The 8,319-nt window shown below is 42.2% G+C and overlaps 2 non-coding genes across 2 annotated transcripts; both read left to right on the top strand.

The window, feature by feature from the left end:
- Positions 1 to 208: 208 nt before the first annotated feature.
- Positions 209 to 282, top strand: trnai-aau. The gene has a single exon. It is a non-coding gene; the product is annotated as a tRNA-Ile (tRNA).
- A 6,624-nt stretch (positions 283 to 6,906) lies between these two features.
- trnal-cag lies at positions 6,907 to 6,988 on the top strand. Its single transcript has one exon. It is a non-coding gene; the product is annotated as a tRNA-Leu (tRNA).
- The last annotated feature ends 1,331 nt before the right edge of the window (positions 6,989 to 8,319 follow it).

The following is an 8,319-nucleotide window of genomic DNA, read 5'->3' as shown; positions in this document are numbered from 1 at the left end:
CAGGATGGCCGAGCGGTCTAAGGCGCTGCGTTCAGGTCGCAGTCTCTCTGGAGGCGTGGGTTTGAATCCCACTTCTGACAAATCTGTTTTGTTCATTTATTTGTTAAAACATGCATCGAATGCTTGGTAATTTGAAGGCATGCAATTGTCTTTGCATTACTTTGAATGTATCATTTTCAGTTTAACATGAGAAAAATTTCACATGTTTGGCTGGTTAGCTCAGTTGGTTAGAGTGTGGTGCTAATAACGCCAAGGTCTCGGGTTCAATCCCTGTACGGGCCATTGTTGTGGAAATTCTGATAAAGGAAGAGAGACTGCGAATTTGAAACACACAGTCCTTTATTTCTTAAATTTGCAAACTGTGAACACTCTCAGTACACAGGGTGCTAGATAATCATCGAGTAGTGTTCCAACATACAGAGTTGGATCAGTTTCTTATATACCTTAAAACTGTCAGCAAGGCAGAGGGTTAGCCAATGATGATTCAGATATTAGCATATAAGGGAAACAATTTATAACTATGCATACGTGGTATATAGCTAAGCAAGCAAATAACTGAATGGCTGTTTTGTGTGTATAGTAAAAAAAGAAAGACAAGTCTAGCTCATCTTATTATCCATTGTCTCACAGCTGCAGCTGCAATGTAGGCAAAACTTTATCTTAAGCAAAGCATACAAGCATATTTCTCTTACATTTCCTCCCTTTTGAGATTATGTCTCAACATTACAATATGATGTCAGAAAATGGATTATCATGGTTTTCCATGGGAATTTAGAGTGGTAAGTTAAGTACTGCATCAGTAGTTTTAACAAAACAATTTTTAACACATTTTATACCCAAGCAAACACATATTACTATAAGTTAAGCAAAATTTATAAAGTTTAACATATAGTGTAATATGAACAAAGTGACAACCCAACGTACCCCGCTGGCAGTTTTTTTTTTCTCTTTTTGTTCTGAGTTCTGTGTGATTTTCAGTGTGGCTGCGGTTTGTAATATCTGGCTCTTTTTTATTATCTTTAAGTTCAGTTAAGAGCCAGGTGAGAGACACAGTTAATATGCTGCCAAGAAAAATAAGTCAGGACTCTGGGGGTCCAAAGCTGACTGTCTCAAGGCCGTCCGAGCCGTCTACGTTGTTCCAGGGGGCGATACATCTCCCTTCGGGCTGTAGGGCACTTTTCTGCAATGGCTGGCGTGGCCCCACGTTGATCGTTCAGTGACTTTCACCGCTGTCTGCGTTGTCAGGAGCACCTGGAACGGACCTGTCCAGCGCTGTTGATGCCAATGCTTCCGGCGGAGGTCTTTGATGATCACCCAGTCCCCAGGCAGGAGCTTGTGGAGCACCCCTTCCTTCGGTTCGGATAGGGCGGCTTTTACCCTGGGAAAAATAGACTTCAGAACATTGTTAAGAGAAGCACAATATTTTACCATTTCATCCTCACATCCCATTAGGGTGAGCCTATCTTGAGGAAAAGGTGTGTTCAGCATCCGCATTGGGCGTACCGTCAATACTTCATGGGGTGCTAGCCCTGTAGTATTGTGCGTGCGTCTGCGCATGTACATCAGGGCCAATGGCAATACTGTAACCCAGGAGAGCCCTGTTTCAGCCATGAGCTTAGTTAGTTTAGTTTTTATTGTTTGGTTCGCTCTCTCCACCAAGCCTCCGCTTGCGGGGTGGTAGCTACAGTGTGTGCGTAAATCAATTTGTAGGTTTTCAGAAATGTTCTGCACTACACTGTTCACAAAATGAGAACCATTGTCAGATGTCAATTTAGATGGCAGACCCCACTGGGGTATAATCTCTCTCATCAGGCTTTTTGCTACTGCCATAGCTGTGGCATGTCTGCAGGGGAATGCTTCAATCCATTTAGAAAAGGCATCAATTATCACAAGGCAGTACTTGTAACCTTGGCAAGGTGTCAATTCAATAAAATCCATCATAACATGTTCAAAGGGGCCCTTAGGCCTTGGATGAGCAAACACGGACATGGGTGTGCTGCGGGCTACATTGATGGTCACACATTTAGCACAAAATTGGTTAGCATATGTTTAAAAACCTGGAGCAAACAAAAAATTGTTAACGACATTCACCACCCTTCCCTTTGACACATGGTCTTGGCCGTGTGCCAACTTATAAGGGAAACGTGAACAGGGAAGGGCAGGCAACCCAGTGGGTCCTCTCCAAATCTTATGAGCAGAATCATAAGAGCATTTGTTTTTCCACAGAGCTGTCTCAGCAGGACCCACACTGTGCTGCAAGTCAGCTACATCCTGTAAAGAAAACACAGATTCAGTGAAGGCAGGTAATGACACCACTTGGAGCGCAGGGGCCTGAGTTGATGCAGCAGCTGCTTTACCAGCAGCATCTGCAGCAGCATTCCCTTGAGAGACAGGATCAGAAGCGTCAGTGTGTGTCTGGCACGTTCAACACGGGCACATCAGTAAGATCGGGTCGTGGCTTGCAGACCTGTTCTACTAAGGCGATGCAATCATGAGGCTCTCCATGGCTTCTGTAGGAAAAAGTGCATCAGGGTTAAGCACAGTACAGCGTTTTATCACAACATGTGACATGGTCATTAATACATTCTGTTAATGTAGTAGACGAGCTGGAGTCAGATGTGCTGCCTTGGCCTGTGAAATGAGAGCATGTACTGCATGAGGAACACAGTTAGAGGGCACATTGCAAGTAGGTCAGCACTAGCCGGCACAGCTTCAGTGGCGGTGCCCACCGCTCTCAAGCAACAGACTAGCCTCGGGCTACGTTATCAAGGCGCTTAGAGTAAAAAGCCACAGGACGTTGTTTTCCCCCATGCTCTTGTGTCAGTACTGCCGACATGAATCCTTCCTTTTCACAAACAAACATGTTAAAAGGTTTAGAGTGATCGGGTAACAGAAGACAGGGCGGAGAGGACAAGAGCTGTTTAAGGTTTTTTTTTTTTAGGGCAGTCAGTCTGTCAATCCAGTCAATTGTGTCTTTCATAGTCATCGTATGGCTATGTATCAAGTCAGCTAGGGGCTGTGTTACTTCAGCGTAATCTGGAAGCTCTACAGTAGCCAGCCATACCTAGCAACATCATCATGTATTTTTTGTGGCAGGCTGGGGCAGTGTCAGAATTGCAGTGACACGCTCCAGGCCCAATTTCCTGCCTTCCAGTGTAATATGGTGTCCCAAGTATTTTACAGATGGTGACACGAGCTGCAGCTTTTTTTATTTTTTTTAGACCTTATGGCCATTATGAGCTAGGTATTCTAAAAGAGCTCTTGTATCAGTTTCGAACGCGTGCTGAGTTTCAGAACATAAAAGCAAATAATCCACATACTGTATGAGTTTTGCTTCCACCAGGGGGAACAAAACCTTCCAGATTCTGCGCCAAAGTGGCGGAGAAGACAGCTGGTGACTCGGTGAACCCTTGAGGCATAACTCCAGGTCCATCGTTTCCCCATAAAGGTGAAAGCAAACCAAAACTGTGAGTCCCTTGCAACAGGGATGCTGAAGAATGCATTTGCTAAATCAATAACAGTAAACCACTTTGCACTTGGGGGAACAGCTGACAAAACAGTAACTGGGTTTGGCGCAATAGGGGTCCTTGCATGTATCGCGTCATTTACTAACCTGAGGTCTTGAACAAAGCGCCATTCTCCCGAGGCTTTGCGGACCGGGAGAATCGGGGTGCTGCAAGGCGAGTCTGGGCAGGGCACAATGGCTCCTCTAGAGATCAAAGATGCATGCACAGGAGCAATGCCTTCCTCTGCTTCCTTGCTGAGAGGATACTGGGTGCGGCCAGGCCGGTGTGTGCTTTCCGGTGTGACTGTTAGGGGCTCTGCCCCTTTCATAGGCCAATATCATACTTATCTTTTGCCCATAGAGAATCGGTGAGGCCGATCAGCAAGGGTGAGAACGTGCCTCCCAGTGCCTCCCCAGGGGGCACATCTCGGTTCTCTGCCCCATGGATTCCCAGTTGGACAGGCGCGACCCAAAAGAAAGGAGCGCAAACAGCACGAGCACTGGGGGAGGATTTGAACCCGTCTTCACTTTGCCAGTCAGTCACCTGCAACACAGACTTAAGCCAGACACCAGTATCTTTCCACTCTACATCATCTGTTTTTGCTACGCTTATATGTGGCACAGAGTCAGTAGTGTGGGAAAGTAAAAACTGATCGCTATTTAGTTTAATGGCTGCAACACAAAAGCGTAATTGTTTCGTTAAATGGAGATTGTGCTAACCACTTTTTCTCAAATTCATAATCTCTTGATAAAGCTGAGTACAGGGCAGTGCAATGTAAGGCATAAGGTGATATAAACCCAGTTTCATGACCCCAATGTTGTCGAGCAAATTTAAATAATTCCTCAATTTGTTCGCCTTCGTTTTGTATATCCCATGAATAGAACCAACTACGGGTCTCAATCATCTGGGCCATCATCACGGGACAGAACCGGTAACTCCTTTTGCTCACATTTAATTTCACAATTGAATTTACATAGTAGGTCTCGCCCTGCTAGGTTACAAGGGCAGCACTCAGAGAAAATAAACCGATGCATAAACGTCTTCCCTTCATATTGTACCAATAAAGGCATCATAACTTTCTCCCTCAATACTACCCCCGAGGTTCCCACTGTTTTTACTGATTCATTTGATATCATTGGGTTGGGCATAGTTCTAGCATTTATGACAGACATTGCAGCACCAGTATCAACTAAGAATTGAAATGACTCACCATTCACGAAGAGATCAACGGTGGGGGCTTCTTATGGTTTAGAAAAAGTTAGCACGTACTGCTTGTTGGCTGTGTTGGTGCAGCTGTCCCTGCCTCGCTTCATTCTGGTTTCTGTTCTGTATAGTGATACTTGCAGTGGGGGAGCGCTCTGCCAGTTACTCCCATTGGTTTGCTGTTGTTGATGCTGTCTGACAATCTCTAGCAAAATATCCTTCCTGGCCACAATTATAGCAACTAGTGTCTTTATTCTGGCTCTGAAAGTTTCTGTTGCCACCGCCTCCGCTTCCCCCTCCCCCCCCCCTCCCACCACGCCCGCCCCGTCCGCGTCGGTATCCGCCTCGGGCTGGTCCTTCACCTTGATAATAAGCCAGCTGAGCTGCTTGCAATTTGACTCCTTTTTCGGCTTTTGTCTTTTGATTGCTGTCTTGCTTCTGTTGTTGTCTTTCAGCGAATGAGGGGAGCCGTCTCCCATCCAATGCATGTCATCCGTACCTGTTTATTCAGGGCAGGTACGAGTCCGTTTATTATGGCTGCTTTTAGCAGACTGTTCTGGTCGGAGTCCGCTGTGTTTGCGAAAGCACGTCTCCAATCTTTGTCTATATTCCAAGCAATGTCTTTACTCTCATCTTGTCTCCAGGTACGCTGTCAGGGGGTCCATGATAATGGCGTTGTTCGGATTGCCTTTTGGTCCCGACCATGCAGTGAGCGTGCTTTAAGAAACTGATGTCTCAGGTGATTCTGGCGAATCACTATTACTTGACCCCATTGTAATCAAACCCACGTCCACACACACACAATTATTAGATAACACTCGTTCACTCGCTCATTCACATGGTTATCTGTTGTACACATTATATCACTGCCTATTTTTATTTGTACCACTTGCACAGAAATATAACTTTTCTTAATTACCATCCAACAGTGTACTCAGTATATTAATCAACTACACTAGTAGTATGACACTTTTTTTTTTTTTCCAAACTGTGCACTTAATTTTTTCGATTGTTATTTTTGGTTCAATATTCGGTATTTCATACAATGTCTTTTTTTTTAATTTTTTACATTTTTTTTAACTAATTTCATTTGTAATTACTTTAGTATTATTCATAGATCAAATTACTTAATTTACCTGTTTCCGGATCAGGATTTCTATGTCTATAATACAGTATTAAGACAGGTTCCAGTAATAGAAATCAGTGTTCATTGACCATTCCCATACATTCTCTAAATGTTTCCACATTGTGGTTGCAATCCACAGGCACAAGGGGCTCAGTGATGTTAACAACTAGAGCCCACAATTAACCAATATATTTAACGTAAAGAAATGGTTCATGTCTTTCTTTCTCATAGCTGCTTCTGTGTGTATACACCAGTGCTATTTATTGTGTGTAATTACCCGTCTTGTCTAAGAATGTGCAGATTATATATAAAAAGATATTTAGGAGAGAGTGGCTGGCGATGAGGGCTCTCCCGTGTGATAGTTGACCGCGACGGTAAAACTACTAGACAGTTACGATTGCGCATTAATGAGCGAGTATAAAAATTACATTGGGAGTAAAGATATTCATTCACCACTATCTAGACATTTTGTAGATGCCAAACATTCAGCTTCAGATCTTAATTTCTGTGGCATACAAAAAAAATTTCAAGCTGGCAGAGGTGGTAATCTCGATCAAAAACTAACACAATGTGAATCCAAAGGGATCTCCTATCTCCATACGGTACAAACTGAAGGATTAAACAAAGAGCTGGGATTATCATGTTTCCTGTGATATAATGCGCAAGCATACTTGTCTTTCATAAGAGCCTAAAATAAATGATAGAGCTTTGAGATGATGTCTGCTACTAGCGGATTGTTTAGAAATATACTCAATTATATTACAACTGTTCTGTCTGAAATATATCTGTAACATTTATGTAATGCCTTTGAGGTTTTTTGAATAAGTTAATTTGCTAACAGACTGTTCTGATTTGTTTCTAATTGTGTAGAGATCATCCTGCTTGGCGTATATTTTCTTACTGTAAGAGGAGTGTCCTTGTGATCCCATATAGAAAGCAACGAAACAGGTCGCCCTCCTTAATATAAACTTATAAAGTATAAGAACACGCACCCTCCAGGTGATTTACTGCAGCGTCAGGCATTGCAGGTTCAGGAGTGTACTGCAGTATTTAGAAAACACAGCAGTGTAAGTCAGGATGGCCGAGCGGTCTAAGGCGCTGCGTTCAGGTCGCAGTCTCTCTGGAGGCGTGGGTTCGAATCCCACTTCTGACAAATCCATTTTGTTCATTTTTTTGTTAAAACATTCATCAAATGCTTGGTATTTTGAAGGCGTCCAATTGCCTTTGCATTACTTTGAATGTATCATTGTTCAGTTTAACATGAGAAAAGTTTTGTGCTTGTGGCCAATTAGCTCAGTTGGTTATTTCGTGGTGCTATGGGCCATGACTTTACTTCTTTCAATAAACCACACCCGCAGTAATGCTGTAGATGGCAGTATAGGCTAAATAATTAACCGAAGTCAAATGCCTTTGTTAAAACTGTATTAGATTTGTATCTGCAAATACATATGGACAAATATAAATACAATATCCTTTCTGACAACATTCATAATAATGAAAATATCTTTATTTCAAAATACAGAGTTGTTTCACTGACCTTTTCAAAACACCCATACACAAAAACAAAGTAGATCTTTATTTTAACAGAAAAACGGACCTGCTTCATCATGGCTGCTGCCCCAGCACTCAGGCAGGCTGAGTCTAGTGTGAGCGGACGTAACAGATAACAATATCTGCAAAATATCACATGTCTTGAAAACATATATATGACACTTATGTTCATTTTTATAACAATATTTCACCCCAGATGGGATTTGAACCTGTAATTTTTGGATTAGGAAGCCAGTGCTTTTTCCATTAGACTAGGGCAGACACAACAAGCAGGCTTGATAGTAGTAAAGAAAGTGGGAATTGTAGCATTGTATTATTCAAAAAGCAGAGCGTTACACTGGGAAAGGGCGGTGCCTTACTTGGCTAGTAAGTCCAGAAACAAGATCGAGAGTTACAGTAGTCCAGTCTACATGAAATAAAAGCATGGATTAATTTTTCAGCATCAGATAAAGACAGAAATGATCTAATTTTGGCATTGTTTCTTAGATGATAAAAACATACTTTTGTAATCTTTTTTAATGTGTGACTCAAAATTTAAGGTAGAATAAAAAATAACACCCAAGTTTCTCACTTCAGACTTAAAATTAGGGGTTAAGTCCCTCCAGTGTGAGGGGATGTGAAGTAGAGTCAAATATATTTGCATTATTCTGTAAATATATTTTTTAATATATTCATATTTGAAGTAAACGTGGCTTTATTATTATAATGAAAAGACATTACATGTGACCACACTTGTGTAACTAAAAGACAAATAAAAAACAGATGTTCCCATACCAGTAGTCGAACCCAGGCCGCCTGGGTGAAAAAACCAAAAATCTGAATCACTAGACCATATGGGAAGCTGTGGAATAAAATCCTGGACATGCAACAGTAGCTAGTATACAGGACAATACTGCAAAACAACACAAAATTAACCCATTCCCACAAATAAAC

Source organism: Polyodon spathula, unplaced genomic scaffold, assembly GCF_017654505.1.
Source record: "Polyodon spathula isolate WHYD16114869_AA unplaced genomic scaffold, ASM1765450v1 scaffolds_3176, whole genome shotgun sequence".
Taxonomy (NCBI): Eukaryota; Metazoa; Chordata; class Actinopteri; order Acipenseriformes; family Polyodontidae; genus Polyodon; species Polyodon spathula.
This window is presented reverse-complemented; position numbering and strand designations above follow the sequence as displayed.